This window comes from Callospermophilus lateralis, unplaced genomic scaffold, assembly GCF_048772815.1.
Source record: "Callospermophilus lateralis isolate mCalLat2 unplaced genomic scaffold, mCalLat2.hap1 Scaffold_83, whole genome shotgun sequence".
Classification (NCBI taxonomy): Eukaryota; Metazoa; Chordata; class Mammalia; order Rodentia; family Sciuridae; genus Callospermophilus; species Callospermophilus lateralis.
The window spans coordinates 4,157,138-4,179,163 of NW_027516368.1; the positions used below are offsets into that span (position 1 = coordinate 4,157,138).

The window sequence follows — 22,026 nt, forward strand, 5'->3', positions numbered from 1 at the left end:
CCTGTCTCTAAATCAACGATTTTAAAACGCTGGGGATGTGGCTCAGTGCTTAGGCGCCCCTGGGTTCCATCCCTCGTACCATTAAATAAATAAAAGGATATATTTCACAAATGCTTGTTAAGTGGCCAGATGCCCACATCTTACTTTAGAAAGGGGCTTTCTGTTTTTCTCAGAAATGCCAGCAAGATGATCTCAATTGTCCCCTTCCTCTATGCAGGATCCCACTGACCATCATGGTCCCTGTACTCCTGATTCTTTGGGGAGCCACGGTGATACCACCCGCCGACTTACTTCCTGACCCAAAGCGTAAGGACCTTGGATTCAACGTAGTGCATCATAGAATGGGTAGCACGGTTTCCCCCTGAGCAAACCCACAGTGAGGACATTTTATATTTATCTTTAAATATGACCCTTAGCTAGCCAGGGTGGGTGCAGAGTGCTGGAAGTCTCATGAGGTCAATGGAAAATCCCCACATGTCAGTCAGGGAGCAAAAGAAGGCTCTGTAGCAGCGTGAACAGTATTGGCCTAATTCTGGTTAAAGAAAAAAAAAGTTAAAAAGTCGTATCAATGCATGCCCCCCCCAAAAAAAAATTATATAGTGACTACATCATGTTAATGTCCTTGTTCATGGTAGGACTGCAGATTTTTAAAGAAATATTTTTTAGTAGTAAATGGACACAATGACTTTATTTATTTATTGATGTGGTGCTGAGGATTGAACCCAGGGCCTCACACAAGCTAGGGTCAGTGGTCTACCTCTGAGCCACCACCCCAGCCCTTAATGTCATTCTTCATGGTAGAATTGTAGGATTTTTTTTTCTTTTTCTTTTTTTTTATTGTTCATGTTTACAAAACTGATGAGCAGGTACTGATTTTATTTTGTGATTAAATGAACTTTTTTTTTTTTGAAAGCAAAGTGAAAGTGTGGTTCATGAAGCAGATAAAAAAAAGCTGTTTTCTATAAATGCCTAAGGAACCAGGGTCACCAGTACTTTGGACCGTGACTCATAATAGGAAATGAACGCATCACAAATCTTTATACATCATGAATCACATGTACACATACCTCAGTACCTTTATGTAATGGTAACAAGAGATTCACAATAAAGCTCTTCTTCTTTTTACGTGTGGTGCACCCTGTTATTTTCTATTCTGGTATTTTTCGATTCTATGTTTCTTCCACATCATTGAAAACATGCTGGTCACAACCCAATAAATGGTGATTGCGGCCCATTAATACATAATGGCTCTCAGTTTGAGAACTATAGTTACAATAAATGGTGTTGAAAAATGTTCATATTTCAATAAAAAACCACATCCATGGTACAGATAGACACTTGGGAAAAGTTAAAAAAAAAAGATAATGAGATGGAAACAGTTTTAAAGAAGCATCTTCTGAAATTATTTCGGTATTGAACATCTTCACATCCATTAGCAAAATAGTAAGTAAAACGTTTTTAAATACTTGAAAGTGCTGTTTGTGCACAACAAAACATCATGTTGATTTTTAAATTTTTCCACAGTGTCCCTTCTCCAACCTGTGAATTTCACGATCAGAGTCATGGGTTTAGCTCAAGTCCTCTTAAGCTGGGAACCAAATCCTGACCAAGAGCCAAGGAATGCTCACCTGGAATACCACGTGAAGATCCACACCCCACAAGACGATGACATAAATATCCCTTCTAAGGGCAGCTGTTATTATGTAGAGTAAATGTTGTTTTGGCTGCATTTTTTTAATCAAATGAAATTCTAAGTAAAAAAAAAAAATTAAAAGACAATGACCAAAGGTAGAATGGAGTAGATAATGGTTTGATGTTTTTTTTTTCTACAATGGCATAAAGAACAGAAGACAATAAGTAGCCTTGCAAATGGGCAGAGAGCAAGGGGCAAAGTTAGAGAAATTGAGTTCAAAGCCCCCCTCATCTATACCCTATTGTTGTCTCCTTGGACCCATTAGGTGACTCCCCAGGGCCCCAGGTTGACTTCTGAGCTCATGGAAACCACCTGCTACACCTGCTGTATCCCAAAGTCCCAGGAAGGCAGAAACAGTGTGTTTTTAACTATTTTGCAGCCAATATGGAATTCTAGAGAATTTCCTGTTACTTCTTCTGCAGGGCAGAGGGACACTAGAGATAGGAATCAAAGGGAACTTCAACCTCAAGCTCAATTAAACCTTAACTGTGATATTTTGTTTGGTTTTATGAGAGGAATATGTTCATGGGCCACTGAGCAGTGATGTTATTAGAATGGATTTTTAAAAATCTTTTTCTAACAAGCCAGGCGTGGTGGTACACATCTGTCATTTCAGAGGCTCAGGAGGCTGAGACAGGAGGATCGCGAGTTCAAAGCCAGCCTCAGCAAAAGCGAGACCCTAAGCAACTCAGTGAGACCCTGTCTCTAAATAAAATGCAAAATAGGGCTGGGGAGGTGGCTCAGTGGTGGAGTGCCCCTGAGTTCCATCCCTGGTACCCACTCGCCCCATTTTTTTTTCCTAACAAAACTATTTCAGTCTATTTTATCTATGAACCATTTGAAAAATGGAAGAGGCATCCGGGATAAGAAGTCGTTTTTTTAAAGGCTACTTGTGGATTTTATTTGCAGTTTGAAACCGGGAGCACGGAGAGCACCTGCGTGGCCCCCCTCCACGAAGGCTTTTCGGCAAGTGTTTGAACCATCCTGCAGGAAGGTCACGCCACCCTGGCCAGCAGCTGGGTTTCTGAAGAACTCGAAGCCCCACCAGGTAAGGGAAGCTTCTCAAAGTCCAATTTCATTCCGAACTTTGCAAAATGGGGAAACAGAAAAACTAACAATGATTTGCTTTTCTGTAGTCAGTCACCAGTTCCTGGGAGGAGTCTTTCAAGGCATGCACACCCTAACAGGGGCTATGGTCACTTCTTATTACCAATTCCACCTGTTCATAATATATAGTTGAAATAGGTCTGCAGTACAACTTTTTTTGGGTACCGGGTATTGAACTCAGAGGCACTCAACCACTGCCACCTCCCCAGCCCTATTTTGTATTTTATTTAGAGACAGGGTCTCACTGAGTTGCTTAGGACCTCCCTAACTTCCTGAGGCTGGCTTAGAACTCGCGATCCTCCTGCCTCAGCCTCTCGCGTTGCTGACATTACAGGTATGCACCACAGCGCCCAGGCATTAGGCCCCTGGGCTCTATACCTCTAGTTTCTATCCTCTAGGAAGTCAGCTCTTTGCAAATACTAAGTTTCTATAAATAGCTGACAAGACACCTGCCATCTTTAAGGTTTACAAAGAGGTACAAGATTCAAAGAAAACATCAGCCACCTTGTTTTGTTCTATTTCTGACCACCCAGGGTCTCCTGGAACCTCAGTCTCGAATTTAACTTGTGCCACCAGCACGACAATGGCAGGTGGTGGTCACCTGAGACTACACCGAGTTTCTCTTCACTGCACCTGGCTGTCGGGTGAGGAGGCCCCCCCAGACACGCAGTACTTCCTCTACTACAGGTGAGTCCCTATTTTTACCCATGCAAATAGGTCGCCTCCTCTGGACCTTTAGGAAACTCACGAGCGTTCTACTGTAGGTATGGCTCTTGGACCGAGGAGTGTCAGGAATACAGCAAAGACCCGACCGGCAGAAATACCGCCTGCTGGGTCCCAAGGTCGTCCATCAGCAGCAAGGGGCACAGCTGGCTGGCAGTCCACGTTAATGGCACCAGTAGGACAGCTGCCATCAGACCCTTTGATCAGCTGTTTGGGGTGCAAGCCATCGGTAAGACAGACTCTGCCCAGAGTGGCCCACATCACTGCATGGCAGGGTCTCAGAGCTGCATGGGGTGGGACTATGTTTGTGCTGCTGACAGGGGCAGGTGGCTCAGTGGGAACACTGCTGCAGATTTGGGTTGCATGACTTTTGTGCTATGGGGACCGGCCCTGGATGTTGGAGGATGTCTGGCCACATCCCCAGACACTGCTCAGGAGATGCTGTCCATACCCCTGTTGGAGATGAGGATCAGATCCTAGTTTTCCTGGTGTTGAAGAGGAAACGCCCCCAAGCTTAGAAAATGAGTTTTATTTAAGAAAGAGACAGGCACAGCTGAAGAGAAGGGACCCCAGAGCTGGGAGTCCAGGTAACTGGGCGTGTCTTGCTCTTTGACAGACCCCAGAACCCCCACTACCATCTCGGGCTCCTCCATGTAGGTGCCCAAGGGCAGGCGGGGACAGGAGCACAGGAGGAGTCCTGAGCTATCTATCCACTGAGCAGCAGTAGTGGGAGCCCAGAGTTTAGCTATTAGCAACCCATCATTGTCTTTCTTTTTAGAACCCGGAATTGAACACAGGGGCGCTTAACCACTGAGCCACCTCCCCAGCCCTTTTTATTTTTTATTGTGAGACAGGGTCTTGGTAAGTGGCTTAGGACCACCTCACCAGGTTGCTGAGGCTGGCTTTGAACTTGAGATCCTCCTGCCTCACCCTCCCCAGCTGCTGGGATGACAGGCGTGCACCACACTGCTCACTTTCTGGGTAGAAAAATGGCCCCCAATTATAGGAGGAAACCGTGCGTATGTAGGTGACACTGGGAGGTGACTTAAGCACGAGAGACTGTAACAGAACGTATCAGTTTGGGCATTCAGGAGACAGGTTGTGAGAAGAGAAGGTCTGGGGATAGCATTCTACTGTTGTGTCACTGGGAAAGGATTTATTTGGGGGAGAAGAATCCATGTTTTGGCTCCTTCCCAAAGAATGTCATTTTTTAGGCTTGATGGATGGTTCCTTCCCAGGGACTCTCCTGTCACTAGGAAAGGATGTGTTGGGAAAGGATCAATGATATCAATAGGTCACCTTCTTCCTCCTTCCCTCTCCCCAGGCCACACTGTGTGGGGGTTGTCATTTCCATATCTTTCTTTTGGAACTCTACCCAGCATAAATGTTCCATAAAGACACAGACTTGTTATTCACAGGGCAGGATTTGGTTGTGAGACACCTGCCATCAAATGGGAGCCTAAATCCGGCCCCAGAATCGGACCCTTTGCTATTCCCTTCAATGGTACATTTCCTGTGCAACCCCCTCACACATCCTTTTTATGAAAATAGGCAATAAAAGATTACAACAGAGACCTAAAAAGCAAATGATAATGGGAAAATTGTTCCGAGTTGGTACAGGCGGCAGAAATTTATTTTATGACCAAGTCCTGGGATTGCTAAAAGAATGAAGCAGTTTCTTGGTTGAGAATGTTCTGCTTTAGGGAAGGGCTGACTTTGAAGCCATCAGATCCCATTCTGAGTGTGTCTCTATGATCTGTTCATTGCGAGATCTCAGTCCTAGAATCTAGGACAAGGATGTGCATGTGGAAGTACTTTATTTCCAGGGACCTTACAATGGAGTCATGCCCTGAGCCAGGGCAGGGGTGGGGGAATTCATCCATGTAATTCTTTTTTTTTTTTTTTTTGGTACTGGGGACTGAACTGAGGTGCACTTGACCACTGAGCCTCATCCAAAGCCCTATGTTGTATTTTATTTAGAGATGGTTCTTGCTGAGTTGCTTAGGGCCTCGCTTTTGCTGAAGCTGCCTTTGAACTTGTGATCCTCCTGCCTCAGCCTCCCAAGCTGTTGGGATCACAGGCATCCAGCCATCCAAGCAATTCTGTCAGTCGCAATCTCTTCAGTTCACAAGAAGGGTCTCTTTTTCACACCACTACAATACAGGAGTCCTAAGGAAGTCACAATCTTCCTGTGGCTTGAGATGAGCTGATTCAGATCTAATGATAAAGCCAGGTGCAGTGGTGCATGCCTGTAATGCAGCCTCAGCAAAAGCAAGGAGCTAAGTAACTCAGTGAGACCCTGTCTCTAAATAAAACACAAAAATAGGTCTGGGGAGGTGGCTCAGGGCTCAGTGGTCGAGTGCCCCTGAGTTCAATCCCCACAAAAAAAGAAAGATCTACTGGTAAATCTTGAATGCCTGGAGAGGTGTGGGTGGATCGGAGTCAATTGGCCATGATCACCAACTCATGTCACTGACCTCTCCTTCTCTAACCAGCTCGAGCAAATCCGCCAACCAATGTCACAGCCCACATCCAGGGAACGCGTCTCTCCATCTGATGGGACAAACCCATTTCCGCCTTTCCACAGCACTGCTTTGATTACGAAGTGAAGATACACAACACAAAGAAGAATTATTTGCAGGTAATTCCTCAGAGGGTCCCAGAAGTCCATGACAAATATTCATTGTATAAACATTGAACAAATTTTTTTTTTTCTCCATTGGCTGCTCTGGTTATAGCTGGATACGAACAAGGTCAAATACATCTACCCAGGTGTTATGGAAATCAACCAAACCTTACAAGCCTTTTGTTCTTCTTATGGATGAAAATAATCCCAGGGATCAGATGAAACCTTGTGGGTACTGGTGTAGTGAAAATGTAAAATGTCATGGCTCAGTTGAAAGCAGAAACTGCTTCCCATACGGCTTTATCTGTGGACACGAAAATTTCCATTTCACATGGTTTTCATGTATCATGTAACAAGACTCTTCTTTGGAGATTTTCTAGCCACTGAAAAATACCTAAGCCGCTGAGTGAGGTGGTGCACACCTCACTAGAGCCATGGTTTTGGCTGTGTTAGATCCCATCTCAGCCCAAAGCTACAGACAGCCCAGGTGCCATCGATGGATGACAACACACCCAAAATGTGGTGTGTACATACAGTGGAAGGTGTCACTCAGCTTGGGTTTATTTACTTGTTAATTTTTATTTTTTTGGGCACTGGGGATTGAACCCAGGGTGCTTAACCACTGAGCCATATCCCTAGCCCTTTTTAATATTTTATTTAGAGACAAAGTCTCACCGAGTTGCTTAGGATCTTGCTAAGTTGCTGAGGCTGGCCTTGAACTTGGGATCCTCTGGCCTCAGCCTCCTGAGCACTTAAGTTCTCAGAACAAACCAGAGATATTGCTCGTGATTCAACCTGAGCTTGTTCACGGAGCTACATCCCAGCCCAGAGGGCCAGTTTTGCAAGATGAGAAGCACGGGAAGATGGACTGTATTTAAAACTGCTGATCTGTACACTTAAAAATGCAGCAGATGGTCAATTTTATATTGAATGTATCTTACCGCAGTTTTAAAAAACACATACGGGGTACAGTGGCATGTGCCGGTCATTCTGGCTACTTGGGAGGCTGAGGCAGGAGGATCGCAACTTTGAGGACAGCCTAGGCAATGTAAGTCGATCCCATCTCAGAAAAATAATAAAATAAAAATGAAAACCTCCCACCTCATTAAACTGCCAACATTTCTTGAGGATAGATTATGTGTCAAGCTTTATAATTTTATCTTATCCTCACAATAACTCTTGGGTAATTACCATCCCTTTGGAGTGGCAAGACCTGGAAAAAGACAGTCTTGCTCACAGTAACCGAGCTAGAGCAAAACACAGGGGTGGCAGGCTTCCAACACGTGTCTCACTGATAACAGAAAAAGTAAATGCAGAGCAATGAGATTTCATCAATATATTTTTTGTGGGGTACCAGGGATTGAACTGAGGCACACTCGACCACTGAGCCACCTCCCCAGCCCTATTTTGCATTTTATTTAGAGACAGGGTCTCACTGAGTTGCTTAGCACCTCGCTTTTGCTGAGCCTGTCCTGCCTGCAAAATTTTTTTTGGTAAATGGTGACAGGCTTTGCAGGCCATTCATTTTTCTATCAAAATTACTCAGAATTAAAGCGGCCACAGTGTCAACAAATGAGTAAGACTGCTTCCCATACGGCTTTATCTGTGGACACGAAAATTTCCATTTCACATGGTTTTCATGTATCATGAAACAAGACTCTTCTTTGGAGATTTTCTAGCCACTGAAAAATACCTAAGCCGCTGAGTGAGGTGGTGCACACCTGTAAGCCCAGGGGTTTGGGAGCCCGAAGCTAGAGAATGGAAAGTTCAAGTCCAGTCTCTGCAAATTAGCAAGACCCTAAAGCAACTTAGGGAGACCCTGTCTCAACATTAAAAATTTTGAAAAATGCTGGGATATGGCTGGGTTGTCTATCACCTCTGGGATCCATCCACTGTACTAAACCCCCTCTCCATAAAAACCTCTAAAACGTAGCAGGTCATAGTTTGTAGGTCATTCAAAATCAGGTGGCAGATGAGTTTGCAGACACCAGGATGGGCAGCCCTTGTGATGTTGTTTAGGATTCAGGATGCAGAGGGAGAAGGCCAGGGACCCTATTCACACTGGTAGAGGCTCCTCTGGTCTTTACATCTGAAACATCAATTGGGCCCCTACGGGAGCTCCTGGACTTAGCATGGATGGCCAGATATCTTTGAGTGACTTCCTGAACACCGGGTCACTTTATTTCTACAGGACCCCTCAAGCTGGTCATCAACATACCTTATGGGTTTTGAGATTCTTACAAGACTTTTTTTCCCCCATTTAGATGGAAAGGATCACAACCAACGCGTTTCTCCGTCATTGACCATCTCTCCAAGTACTCCATTCAAGTGAGGGCGGCCGTGAGTCCTGCCTGCAGGACAGCTGGGCTCTGGAATGAGTGGATTCCACCTATCTATGTGGGTGAGTCTCTGAGAACTTGGGGTGGGGTGTCTTGGAACGGTTTTGCGTCTCTGCTGGGTCACATCTCCTATGACTCCACCGCTAGTTCCATCAGAGGTGGCTTTTCCAGGAAGCCAGCCAAGCCTGGGTGTCCACCCAGTCCCCAGAGCAAGCCCTTCTCATGAGTCCTACCTGTTGTCTTGCTTGGAAGCCTCTGTTTCTCCTTCTCTCCAAAGGCTTGAACTTTTTCAGCTAAGTGTAGATCTACAAGCTGCTCAAAGAAAAAAGAGCTCAACTGCCTTTTACGAAGCTTACCCCAAGTTCAGTGTCCTGCAAAAAAAACTTAGTACCATATGATGGTCAGACTATCAGGGATGACACTGCACCTATCTTATTCGGATTCCCTTGGCTTTATATGCATTCATGTGTTCAGTTCTATGCAATTTCAGCACATGTTGAACTGCAAGTGTCAATATGTATCTTTACAGAGATCCAAAGTGTATCATTAGTCAGGATACAGGACGGCGCATTTCTAGGATTCCTGATGCTGTTCCCCCATCTCCATTTTTCTTTGGTACTGAGGATGAAACTCAGGGGTGCTTAATCACTGAGCCACATCCCCAGCACTTTTTTATATTTTATCTGGGTGCAGAGTTTCACCAAGTTGCTAAGTGCATCATTAAGTTGCTGAGGCTGGCCTCCAACTTTCCATCCTCCTGCCTCAGCCTCCAGACTCACTGTGATTAAGGTGCATGCCCCTGGGACAGGCTTCTCTTGCCAATTTTATAACCGCACCCAATCTCTCTGTCTCCCTCCACCTTTCCCAGCAACCACTCATGTGTTCTCCAGCTCTGTGATGTTCCCATACCTAATTCTGAATTTATAATGCAGTTCTTTTTCTTCAAAAATGACTCTGAAATTGAGTGATCTTCAGAAAAATCTAGATCCCTCCCTGTGCCTTCTCTCTCATGGACAGAAGATCAGAGTTTCTGGGTATTTCTTGAGCACCTGTGTTGCTCTGCCATGGTTTTGGTTTTATGGTCAAATTGGCTAGTTTTTGTGGCAAGTAAAATGACCATCTTTTCTGTTAGTGGGGTCTTTGAAAGGTCACGGGCATTAGATGGTGGCTGTGCATGAAGGGCACATTCCCAGGCCCTCCCAGTTAAGAAGCAGCTGTAATGTCTCACAGGACAGCCGGGTTCTGGAGTGAGTGGACTCCACCTATCTATGTGATGAACCTGGTCGAGGGTCTACGAGAGCAGGGAGGTGGGAATAACCCAGGAGTCCCCCACTGAATGCCGGGGTTGAACAACCAACCTCCGCACACACGTATCCTTGAACACACTGGTCTCTCTGCGGGACAACAGGAAGCAACTCCAACCTGTCTGCCTCTTGGGGTTTTGTGAAATACAGTGACCAGAGCAGGCCACAGGTATGGGAGGTTATTTACCAGACACGGTGCTAAATGACTCTCTTGCATTATCTCAATTAATTCCCTGCACCAACCTGTTTTGCAAGAAAGTTTAGGTCACTTGCAAGTGGCAGGAAGAAATGGGGCTCATCCCTAGGCTGGTGCAAGCACCCCATCTCTTAGCCCCCTGATGTGGGGTGTCAATATCCTGCAAGGTGCCAGGTGCTGTGGAAATGAAAGACCCGTGTAAGAGATCTTGGTGGCTAACTCCGTGGTCATGGCTGGTCATGGTGTGGCATGGCTTTTGGAAGAGTGGATTTAAGATTTCTTTCGGGGATGGCAAAAAAAAAAAATTACTATGTAGATTTTTACAGATGGTGGTACATGTCTGTCATCCCTCTGGTTCAAGAGGCTGAGGCAGGAGGATCACGAGTTCAAGGCCAGCTTCAGCAATTTAGCAGCCCTAAGCAACTTAGTGAGACATTGTCTCAAATTAAAAAAAAAATGGCGGGGGTTGCGGCTGGGGATGTGGCTCAGTGGTTAAGCACCTCGGAGTTCAATTCCTGGTTACCCCTCCACCCTGCCCCCCCAAAATCTGCTCTGTATTCCATTCACTTCACTACAGAGTGGCTTTTGAGGCAGTGACCCATTAGACACTGAGAATGGGAGTCAGACCTGAGGCCTATCAGGTAGACTTCCACGGAAGACCAGGGAAGGGGAACACTGTTTAGAGTCAGAGGAGCCTGGATCCCCTAAAAATTGTGCAGTGCGCAACACACATGGCCTTACGTGGTGGCCCTGACATCACTAGAGGGCTCAGAGAGCAAGCAGGAGCCTTCCAGAGGAGAGGGAACTGAAAGTGGGGTAAGAAGAACTTAGAACACACCACATCACCTGCTGCAGGGTTCTGCTGAGCCTCAGCGCCCCCACTCTCTGTGCCCCCAGGTTGACCTACCTATGCTGACCCCAGTGCACAAGGGACTTCCCTCCACCCTGTTTCATATCCCCAGATAAAAAACTCAATGTGGGCCCAGAAAGAGAAACACACAGAAGAACCAGGCCTCAGCAAGGCTTTTGAATAAGATGATTCATTTTGTCAGATGCCTGGGGTGGGGACTTCATTTTTATTCCTCGAATTCACAAGGTTTCCATTTTTAAAGTGTTTTCTGCGACTTTCCAAGGGCACCAAGCTTGGTGGCCCCACTGATATTTCTAAGCACCTTCCTAACACCACCACGTAGGCTGTTGCAGACAGACAGACAGATGTGAGCTCCTTCCCCAGCCCTCTTAGATTTTGTTTTGAATGCTGCCCAAGGAATTCCAAAGCACCATGCTAGAGACCAAGAGCAAGGTGGTGGCTAAACAACCACTTAGGATTTGGGAAGGGGTGCGATGTGAAGCTGTCATCCCAGTTGACCAGAGCGTGGGCCATCTAGGTGTTAGCCAGGGCTCTGACCATGTCCAGATCTCCCACCCAAGTTAGAAGGGACCAAAGATAATAGGTGAAGCAGGTACTCAGAGGCTGCCTAGGTACAGTGTTCAGGAGGATTCTGAGGATGAATGTTGATCCGAGGGCATGGAGATCATTAGAGAGGACCGAGTGGGGACTCAGCCCGTCCAACCTAACCCCTCTTGGCCTGTGTCCTCAGCTGTGACTCAGAGTCTCTTCCCCCTGTCACCAATCCTGTTTCTCCGCCCCCGCATCGCCCCTCCTTGAATCTGCTGAGCAGCGAAGGGGATCTGGATGGAGGGTTCATTTTAAGCTGGTTTTGAATTTGTCCCTCACTGGCCACTTTAGGGCCCTCTTACCATTACGTCCTGGTCCTAGGCAACGGCTGGCTAGTGCAGATCTCAGCTCATTACGAGTCCCTGCCCCCTGCACCCCACCCCCAGGTGTCCCTCTTGGATGGGTGGCATCTCACCTATTTCACCGACAGCCACCCCTTTCATGAAGACGAGGTGAGACCGTCTCAGCCCCAGGGACGTTTTCACGTTGTCCTGGGGTCACCTGCTTTCACTTTTCCAGCAGTGTCTTGTCACTGTGTCGATTCAGAGGTCCCCAGGTCTTACAGAAGATGTTGAGTTTGCAGAATTTGGGGGGAAAGGCCAGGAGGAGGCCAAGAGGGGCCCTCCTGCCCCGGGTCCCTTCGGCTTCCCCTCTCCTGTTGGCACCACAGTGTGACGACTGCAGAGGTGAGGGCTGGTGCAGATCAGCAGGCGGGGGGACGAGGATGGCAGCTCCAGGACCTGGGTGCCAGGCACAGTAAAGCCGAGGAGATGTATTTCATGGCCTCACGGGGGACTCTGGGTTTTTCAAGTGGGGGATGTTGGCTGGGCTGGGTCTGGTGAGGCCACTTCCTTTCCCCAGGCTCCTGTGGTTTCCAGGCTGGGTAGACCCCTGCCTGGCAGCCCCACCATTTGTTCACTACATTGTGTGTGTGGGGGGCTACCTGTGATTTTTTTATTTTTTATTTTTTGGTACTAAGGACGGAACCCAGGGGTGCTTAACCACGGAGCCCCCTCCCCAGCCCTTTATTATATTTTATTTAGAGACAGGGATCTTGCTGAGTTGCTTGGGGCCTCACTAAGTTGTTGAGGCTGTCTCTAAACTCGGGATCCTCCCAGCTCTTGATCTGCTCAGCCTCTGTCCTGCCAAGCAGCAGGGCCAAGTTCCTGGACCTCTTCCGGCTCGGCTCCTCTGACCCACCTGTTCCTCTCCAGTTCTCCTCCACGTTCATTTGAATGCAGATCCCTGCAGGATAAGGCCATCCTCGCCTCCCATCTGCTGTGCATTTTTGTTGAGGATTCTGACAACACTCCAATTTAGGTCATGCTCCGAGTATTTGCAGACGTTACCTTGAGGCCTGAGTGCTGCCTGGGCATTGAGCATCTACTACGTGGGTTCCGTGCCAAGCCCTTTACACACATCCACCCCCCATCTCCATTTTGCAAAGTGGGAGATAGACTGATACCCTGCTTGGCCACCTCCAAAGCAAAAGGTGAAACCTGGATGGAACCCCTGCACCCTTGCTGTCACTTTGGTTTGATGACCGCACCCCTGCAGCTGCCTTTGGGGGTTGGCAGAGGCGATACAGCAGCTGATCCCACAGGGAAGGGAGCTGCAGGTTCGGGATCTGCAGAAGGTGTGCTGCCCTCGCTGCCGGGAGGCCTTTGCCTGCAGAGAAAGAAATGGCCCCAAGCCTAGCCTTCCTGGGGGGTAACTCAGACAGGTGCTCTCCAGCCCTTTGTAAAGGCCCCAGGCTCCAGTCGCCATCGCCTCTCCAGATTTCACTTCACCTGAGCCATTTCTCCAGGTGAACAGGACTGTGTGCCTTTTCGGGGTGGTGACCTCCACCCTCTGCTCACTCCTGCTGTCTTTTTGGGGGGCTCCAGCTGGGGCCCATGCTGCACTGGAGAGCCCAGGCACCTGGGAGTCAGCTTGTGCCTTTGACTTGCACTGGGAACCCGGGATGTCCTGAGAACCACCACAGCTTCGCCCTTCCACCAGGGAAAGCTGGTTGAACCCGGCATCCCGGATGAGCACATTGAATTCTGTCCATGACTCAGCCCTCTTGGGGCCTACTGAACGTCTCTAGAACCAAGTGAGCAAGAGGGACTTGCAGGGCAAGAGGGGCTGCAGCGTCCAGTCACAAGTGGCTTCACCAGGTCCCGCACCAGCCAGGAGCAGAGCTGGCACTCACTAGTCCAACCCTGGGGACTTCCCGGCCCCTGGATGCCATCCCACCCCACATCCACCCCCAGGCCACAGAACAATAGAATTTCCACCCTTTGGATCATCTGCAAAGTTGAGATGTCAAAAATACAGGAGATCGAGGTCCCCAGAAACCAGACAGCTGGGTTCCCCAAATGCTCCAAGTTGGGGTTCCCAAATGCTCTAAGTTGACCACGTGTGCAGAGTGTCCAGGAACCAAGTGGTCAATCCTGAGGGCTGCTGCCCCTCAGGACAGGCTGTGTGACTCCCTCTTTCTGGAACTCATCTTGACATCAACACAAGGCACTGCCCAGCGACTTTTTTAAAAAGAAGCATCTGTGGGTGCGATTTCAGTGGTGGGCAGAGTAAAGATTCTTTAGAGAAAAGATTCAAATTACCTGGAAATTGTGAACAGTTCTGGGACTGAACCATGAACGTGTGCATGAAATAGTTCTTTAAAGAAAAAAATCTACAAGGCCAAAGACTCCAAAATTCCAAGTAAGGATGTGAGATGTAGGATAAAGAGAAACACTGGATCCTCAAGGAAACACTCACAAGCCACTGAGATGAAGAAAACTTAGCTGCCTGTCAATCTGGGCCTGGGCCCTTGTAAATGGAGGTAAATAGGCAAATGCAGGGAAAATGGGTATGAAATTGTGCAGCTCCGTCCTGAACCCACCTCCTGTCCTGCCCTGATAGAGCCCTTCGATAAATATGGAGTGCCCAGCCCAAACCAGGGCCTCTCGTTCTTGAGACAGTGCATATTCTCCCCTCCATGTGCATCAACCTTCCTAAATGAACCTGTCTGTGCCTTTGTGTGGCTTGCACAGAAATTCTCTCCTGTCACTTATGTTGAGAACCCTGCTGGTATTGAGTTGAGCTCCTGTCTCCTCTGGGTACTTCCTGGAACCTTCTCTGCAGACATCTATTCTCTCGTGACATGTTCGAAGGGCTCTCCCAACTCTTAGGCTGCTGAAATCCTTCATCCTCATGACCAGCATAGCTATACCATTGGTGGGGCCTGCTCTCCTTATTCTCCCTCAGCAACACCATAAGACGTGCCCAGTTCATTAATTTATAGTTAACTCACTTATTTATAGCCCCTGGCTCTCAATTCTTTGTGCATTAGGAAATAACTGGAAATAGCAGGTGATTGACAAGTCAGATGGTGAGTGCTCTTCCTGCACTAACTGTACCTGCCAACATATTTGGTCTTTGCAAGGAAGCTGACCTGGTTGTGTTCTTGGTTGTGTCCTTTCCCGGCTGCATGTGAGGAGACCCTGCTGGGAATCAGGCCAGCGGCCATAACCCCCTTGCCAAACTCCCCCCAAGCACTCACGCATGGTACCTTAAAGTGCACGGATAACATTGTTCTTTTCTGATGGAATGAAATGAAATCAGGGGCCTTGATCTCTTTGCTAATAAGGGGAGAATCTTTGCTTATCAAAGGGAGAGCTGAACTCAATAACCAGAGAGTGGTTTAACTGAAAAGATCTTTGTAATCATGCTCACAAAACAACAGTGCTATTATCAGGACTTGGCTAGTGGGTGTTACACAATGTGAGCCACATATGTGGCTGTGTGTGTGTGTGTGAGCCTGATAATATTTACAACACTGCTTCTTCTTTCTACGGGACCCCCAACTTTCTCTGTCCGCTGAACCTAGTTGTAAACAGGCTACCTTTCTTCTGGATTGACAGACTCGGTACAGAACTCCCATCCACGCTGACAAGTCCAGCATCTCTGGATAGACTCATTAGGGTTCTTGCCTAATGAGCAAGAGAGGGGGATGGTTTATGTTGAGGGAACAAGGTGGAAGCCGAATTCCTTTTTTCAGACAAGAAGAGTGGGACAAGGAGTGAGACAGTATTCGAGGTGACGCTGTGAATTCACCCCAGTTGCTCTTTAGCTATGAGCAAGTGTGGTCAAGCTTGGGGTCACTGGGGCACTTCATCTGCAGAACTGAATCCTACCACTGGTGAGCATGGGTGAGATTTGGAAAAATAAAAGGTCGAGCCTCTCCAAGGGTGTTCTTCCTAATTTTAAAAACCAAGGCTAATGCACACAGAACATTTCAAAATGAAAGCTTTTTTTTTTTTCCCCAACAGGATGGCTATCTTTTTTTATTTGTTCTAAGTAGTTACACTTGACAGTAGAATGCATTTTGACACATTGTATACAAATGGAGCATAACTTCTCATTCCTCTGGCTGTACATGGTGCAGAGTTATACCAGTCTGTGATCATGTGTATGTAGGGTAATGATGTCTGTCTCATCCCACCATCCTTCCCACCCGCATTGCCCGACCCCTCCCCTGACTCCCCTCTACACAATCCAATCTTCCTTTACTCTTTCTTACCTTATTTTTTTTTTTTTGATGCAAACTTGGGTTGGGTTGTTCTCAGCTTTGCAAAAATACTCAAGTGCATTTCATCTATGAGAGGTTTTATTTTATTTATTTATTTTTTGGGAGGTACCAGGGGTTGAACTCGGGGGCACTTGACTACCGAGCCACATCCCCAGCCCTATGTCATATTTTATTTAGAGACAGGGTCTCACTGAGTGTTGTTTAGCACCTCGCTTTTGCTGAGGCTGGCTTTGAACTCACGATCCTCCTGCCTAAGCCTCCTGAGCCGCTGGGATGACAGGTATGTGCCACCAAACCTGGTTTATAGGCACTTTTTGATCTAGACATGGAACTGTGCATCCTGCAGGGTCAGGAGGAAAGACCTGGAAGAAGACTTAAATTAAAAGATAAGATAAAAGATAAGGTAATAGTTGCAAATATCCAGGGGTCACGGGATGAGCAGAGAGGGCCAGCCGAAATTACAAAGAGGGAGAAGGAACATTTGGGTAGCAGAACCCACAGTTGTGTTTCAAGGAGGACTCGACCTTTGACAGACTGAAATCCAGAAAGGAGGTTACGAAGACTTGACTTGGGAGAAAAAAATCCAAGAATCCTTTGGCTTTGGCTTTGAAGACATCACCAGGGATTGGTTTGGGCAAATGAGGCAGCCCAAATCCTTTAGTTTAGGAACTCAGGCTGGAAAAGGAAGGAAGAGGCATGATAGGTTTGAGGAGGTGGCCAAGCCAAACCACGGCTTCTTCAAGACAGGACCTCTGTGAATATCCGAAAGCAGAAGGTAAGAGATCAGAGCTTTGGGGAAGTACAAGAGGAACCTCAATTGGAGTCCCCAGAAACCCTCAAAGCAAGAGATGAGGTGGTGAGGAGTCACGGGCGCCCAATCTAAAGACACTTCTCCCTCTTGGTTCTTGATTTTTTTCTTTTTGTTTTTCTTTCTGGTTTTAAGTCATCTGGTGTTTTGGGAAGTCTTAGTCTATTTACACAGCCTGGAACTCTCCGCCTGTATATGCATTTCACATTTTATAGACCAAGACAAGGGCAAACTGAGGATTGGAGGCTTCTTCTCCCTGGGCACTCGGAACCCCACCACACCTGGGCTCAGGTGTCCCAATATCCTGTGTTGTTATTGACCTCCTGAAGTTTTTCCCACCTGTTCTCTTCACCACTGTGTCCCAGGACCTTGGACAGTGCCCCAGACATCTAAGGAGGCTCCTAAATCCTTGTTAAATGGATGGATGATGAAGGAGAGGTCGTTGCCACAGAAAGGAACCTGCTGTGTTCAGGGACCTAACTCAGGGTTCATAGAGGCATTTTAGCAACCATACACACCCCTCTGCTGCCTTTGTTGTTTGTACTGGAAATTGAACCCAGGGCTGCTCCATTGCTGCTGTGCATATGCCCAGTCTTTTTTTTCCCCCTAAGACAGAATCTTGCTAAGTCACTGAGACTGGCCTCAAACTCACAATCCTCCTTCCTCATTCCCTTAGACACAGGTGTGCACCACCCACCACATCGACTAAGGACATCGCTTCTTTAAATACCACTTAGAGAATGGCCTTGGGTTTTTCTTGAACATATTCCCTGTACCTTACAAAAAAAAAAAAAAAAAAAAAGATACACACACCCCAAAGCTATCATTGAAACCCCCAAGTGTCTGTCCCTGGAATGTGGATTAGGAACACATTTAGATGGAGACTAAGATGCATGCCAAATGCTTACTGCACGGACCAATGGTCATTTCCGTCTGCTCTCCTATCTGTGAAGTGGGAATATGGGTAAAGGAGGCTTTGAGGGGAATCTAGATCATAAAACACTTACAGCCGAGTCTGAGACCACTGTGTCAACTACAAATATGCTCTCTTACTCCCTCCACAAGTTCAGTTTTCGACTTTGTAAAAAATGCTTTTACAATGAGTTTGCTAATTGTGAACTAATTGTGGGCTTTTCCATCAAAAAAATCTGACTCCTCGAGTGGATGGGCTCCAGGTGCAAACGGATGGGACTCCGCAAGTCCTTGCCAAATGAATCAATAATGCATTGCGATTAAAAGTGGCCTCACTGCTATTTCATTTCATTTCACCCTCTTGGCCACTTCAGGGGCATGACACGATCATCTCAGTCTCAGGAAGGTAAAGCCACCTGCCCAGCATTTCCCACCACTTTACCACTCACACCCCAGCCTCCTGATGCCCCAAGCCTCAACCTTCCTCCTATCTGCCTCTGATCCCTAACTTGGATCTTTCTCTCTTTTTCCCCTCCACCAGGAAGCGAGACGCAGAAGCCCCTGATGGAATGGCTCCTCATCCTGCTCACGGTGACTGCCTGCTTCGCTGTGTTGATCTGCCCGCTGCTCTGCAGGATGTAGGTCTTCTGTCTCTGCATCCATCAGACACAGGGTGTTTGCTATCAGGTCGAATTGATAGCATTTCTTTTTGTTTCTGGGTGGCCTTTCTGAGGTCAGCGGAGACCAAATATATAGTGAGACGCATTGGCAGGCCTGGCTCAGACGCTGGACAGAACACCTCGTGGCCCTTGGCCACTGCCCATGCTCTCAGATTCCTCAATGACCTCCTCATTTCTGTGAAGCTTTTGACCTGGGTGTTCTTGCCTTCCCATTCAGTGCTAACTGGGCTTTTATTTTATTTATTTATTTTTATTTTTTTTGCTATGGGTCTTTGATAACCCACCAAGTCCCAAATTTTCAATTCTGCAATGAAATCAACACAGGTGCAATGAAACAGAGTGCTAACCATACTCAGATATATGTATTCAAATGCTCTCACCAATCACCTATTACTTTTCTCCAAGGAATGGAGCCCCAAATACCTACCATTTCTATGGCATAAGCCTCAACGGTGAAATGCTTCCTTCCACCACCTGACCCCGAGGGGCTGGTGGCTCTTAGGTCCAACACAGATCCTGGAAATGACATGCAGACCCTGCAACTTGCAAATGGCCCCAGACCCCTCTCCATCTCTGGTAGCACTCTGTAGGATAAAGTACCCTTCCGAGGCTCGACGGCATGTTCTGTCTCAGCCCTTTCATAACTCGGAAAATAAACTTCATGTGAAACAGCTTTACTGTCCTAAATGTTCTATCCACATGGTGTCTCTGGGCTGGGGGGCAGGTGAATGGCAGTCACAGGAAGGGAAAAGCAAGCAAGCCATGTCCGGGCATGAGCATCGCAGGGAACATGCTAGATATGAAGGACACAGTGTCAGGACCCAGCCTAGCGACATGCACCCATGTCCCCTCTCCTCTGGAAGTCTGGATCGGCAGATTTTTGGTATTTATTTCATACTAGGGATTGAACCCAGGGACACTTAACCCATGAGCCCCCTCCCCAGCTCTTTAGATATTTTATTTAGAGACAGGGTCTCACTGAGGTGCTGAGGCCCTCACTTTGGTGGAGGCTGGCTTGGAACTCTCAATCCTCCTGCCTCAGCCTCCTGAGCTTCTGGGATCACAGGTGTTCACCACCGTGCCCATCCTGGGTCAGCCCACCCTGGATTTTGAGTTGATTCATCATCCAGTCCTGGGACTGATGAGGTCAACTCTCAGAGTAGATATGGAGGGACAAGAGAGACACCCGTGCTCACCGACTCCTTCCTTTATTCTGTTTTCAGATGTCACTTGTGGGCCAGGTTGTTTCCACCTGTTCCAGCCCCAAAAAGTCACATCAAAGATCTCCTGGTGACCGCTCACTGTGAGGTAAGGCTGAAGGTCTCGAGAGGCATCGTGAGCGCCCGGGGTGCAGCCCCTGGGGAACCACCACTGAGCTCTTGGCTTTCTATATGATAAGGCAGGGGTTTCTCCTAGGAGGCCAGGGGACGGTCACTGGAATGGTCTTGTTTGGCTGATTTGGGTTGGACATGTTCACTGCTGTCTCACTAAGGTCCCACCCCATGATGAGGGCCCTGGCCTGCCCAGGCAAGCTCTGTACCGCTGAGCCACAACCTCAGCCCATAATCTTCAGATGGACACCTCCTTTCCCCAGGTGAAGTTATCTCAGCATCTTTGTGGTGAATCACTTTTCTATTACACGGTTGCACTCTATCTTTGACTTCGTTGATCTCCCTGTCTGTTTTCAAGAGGAAGAGAGAGAAAGAGAGAGAAAGGTGTGGTCTGGTGCAATCAGCCCTATGGCCTACATTCCCAACCACAGTGCTCATGGGGCTGGCCACAGCTGAATGACACCTGGCAGGGACCCAACCTCTATCTCCAAAGGCAAAAGCCCTCTGTCCTACTCTTGGGGCCTCTGCTACAAGAACAAGGGGACCCACCAGTGTTACTGGCAGTGACCACCAAGAAGTGACCGGCTAGTGAGAAGGGAACCTTCTACTTTCAATTCTGCTGCTGTCCCTCAGTGTCCACGGGGGATTTGCTCCAAGGCTCACTGTGGATTGCAGAAGCCACAGATGTTCAAATCCTTTATATAAAAGGGGGCGGTATTTGCACAGAACCTGTGCACATCCTTTCAAGCCTAATGCCTGCTCTTGTGCAACTGCTGGGTAAAAAACAGTCTCACTGCGCTCTTCAGGGAGAAACGACAAAGAAAGCCAAGTTCATACAGGTTCAGGACAGATGCAGGTTGTTTTTTAAAAATTTTTCTCAAATATTTTTGTTCTGGAGCTGGTTGGACCTGCAAATGCAGGATTCAGGGATTCTAGAGGACCGATGACGGTAGCTGGCACAGAGCTCGGTTCTGGGTGCCCAACGACTGGGGACTTGGGGGATCTCTGCCACCTCACAGCCCTGGTTAAGCAAGGGCTTGCTCAGACCTCAGTTAGAAACGGGAACATTCAAGAGACAGTGAAGCAAGGAGATCAGGTGCCCTTACAAGGTGACAAAATCAGGGGGCACTTATTTAAGAAAACAGACAGACAGACAGACAAACTTATGGTGAGCTTTTAATTTATTGGAGTCTGCTTTCTATCTAACCAGGGAGTTGCTCCCCGAGCGAGCTCAAGTGTAAACCTTTAAATTAGGGGAGGCTGTGTGTGGGATAAGAGGAGGAGGAGAGGGCCATCCACTCTTAGAAGGTTCCAGACTTTCCAATTATCTGCATAGTGTTGGAGCCCAAACTGTGCATATCAAATGTCCAAATTGAGGGGAATATTGTAACGGACAGTGGAAGAAAATGAGCGATCACAAAACCAAAGAACATATATCCATATTTAAAATAGCACATTATGTTACAGAGGAAGAAAGAAATTTGCAAAGCCGCCGGATGGCTGGGGTATGCACTGCATGCTTAGCGAGGATGAGACCTGGGGTTCGATCCCCAGCACCAAAAATAAGGAAAACTGGGCAGCCCTATGACTTAGTCACAAAAAATGTACAGAATGCTTGATGCATATCAAACACTTTAGGAAAGACAGAGGTGGGTGACGGGTAAGTTTTATTTTACTCTTCTTCCTACTTTGTTTCTTCAACAGTCACTCTATTTTTATTTTTTAAAATCATTTGAATCATAAAGAGTTTGGAAAGATGAGGCGTTTCTACTCCTTTTGCAGAAAGCGGGTTCCAGTACCACAGAGACAGAAGTCGTAAGTTTCGTGGAAGGGCTTGGATGTGAGGTCTTGGAAAATTCCGTGTTCTGATGCCTTGGAGCCTTCTTGGAAGGACTTGCACCACATTCTGGGCCATGAGAACAGGGACGGCTGCTTCTTCCGCGAAGACGTGGTCAGCATTTAAGGAGCCCTCAGCAGGGCGAAAGGGGCGCACGCCTCTAATCCCAGCAGCTTGGGAGGCTGAGGCAGGAGGATCCAAGCTTGAGGCCAGCCTCCGAAACTAAGCGAGGCCCGAAGCAACTTAGTGAGACCTTGCCTCAAAAGAAAATAACAACACTCAGCTGAAAAATCTCAGGAAGAAAGCAGAGTACACCAGCCTACAGAAAATCACGAATCCGGATACAGAGAACTGTCTTTCCCATAGCAGTCAGGAGCTGCCTATTCTTGAGGGCTTTTTTCTTGGAGTTCTAGAATCCCTTTTGCTCAAGGAGCCGGC

The 22,026-nt window shown here is 47.5% G+C and overlaps 1 pseudogene; it reads left to right on the forward strand.

Annotated features, from left to right (window-relative positions):
• The first annotated feature begins 233 nt into the window (after positions 1-233).
• Positions 234-21,620, forward strand: LOC143641043 (interleukin-5 receptor subunit alpha-like; annotated as a pseudogene).
• The last annotated feature ends 406 nt before the right edge of the window (positions 21,621-22,026 follow it).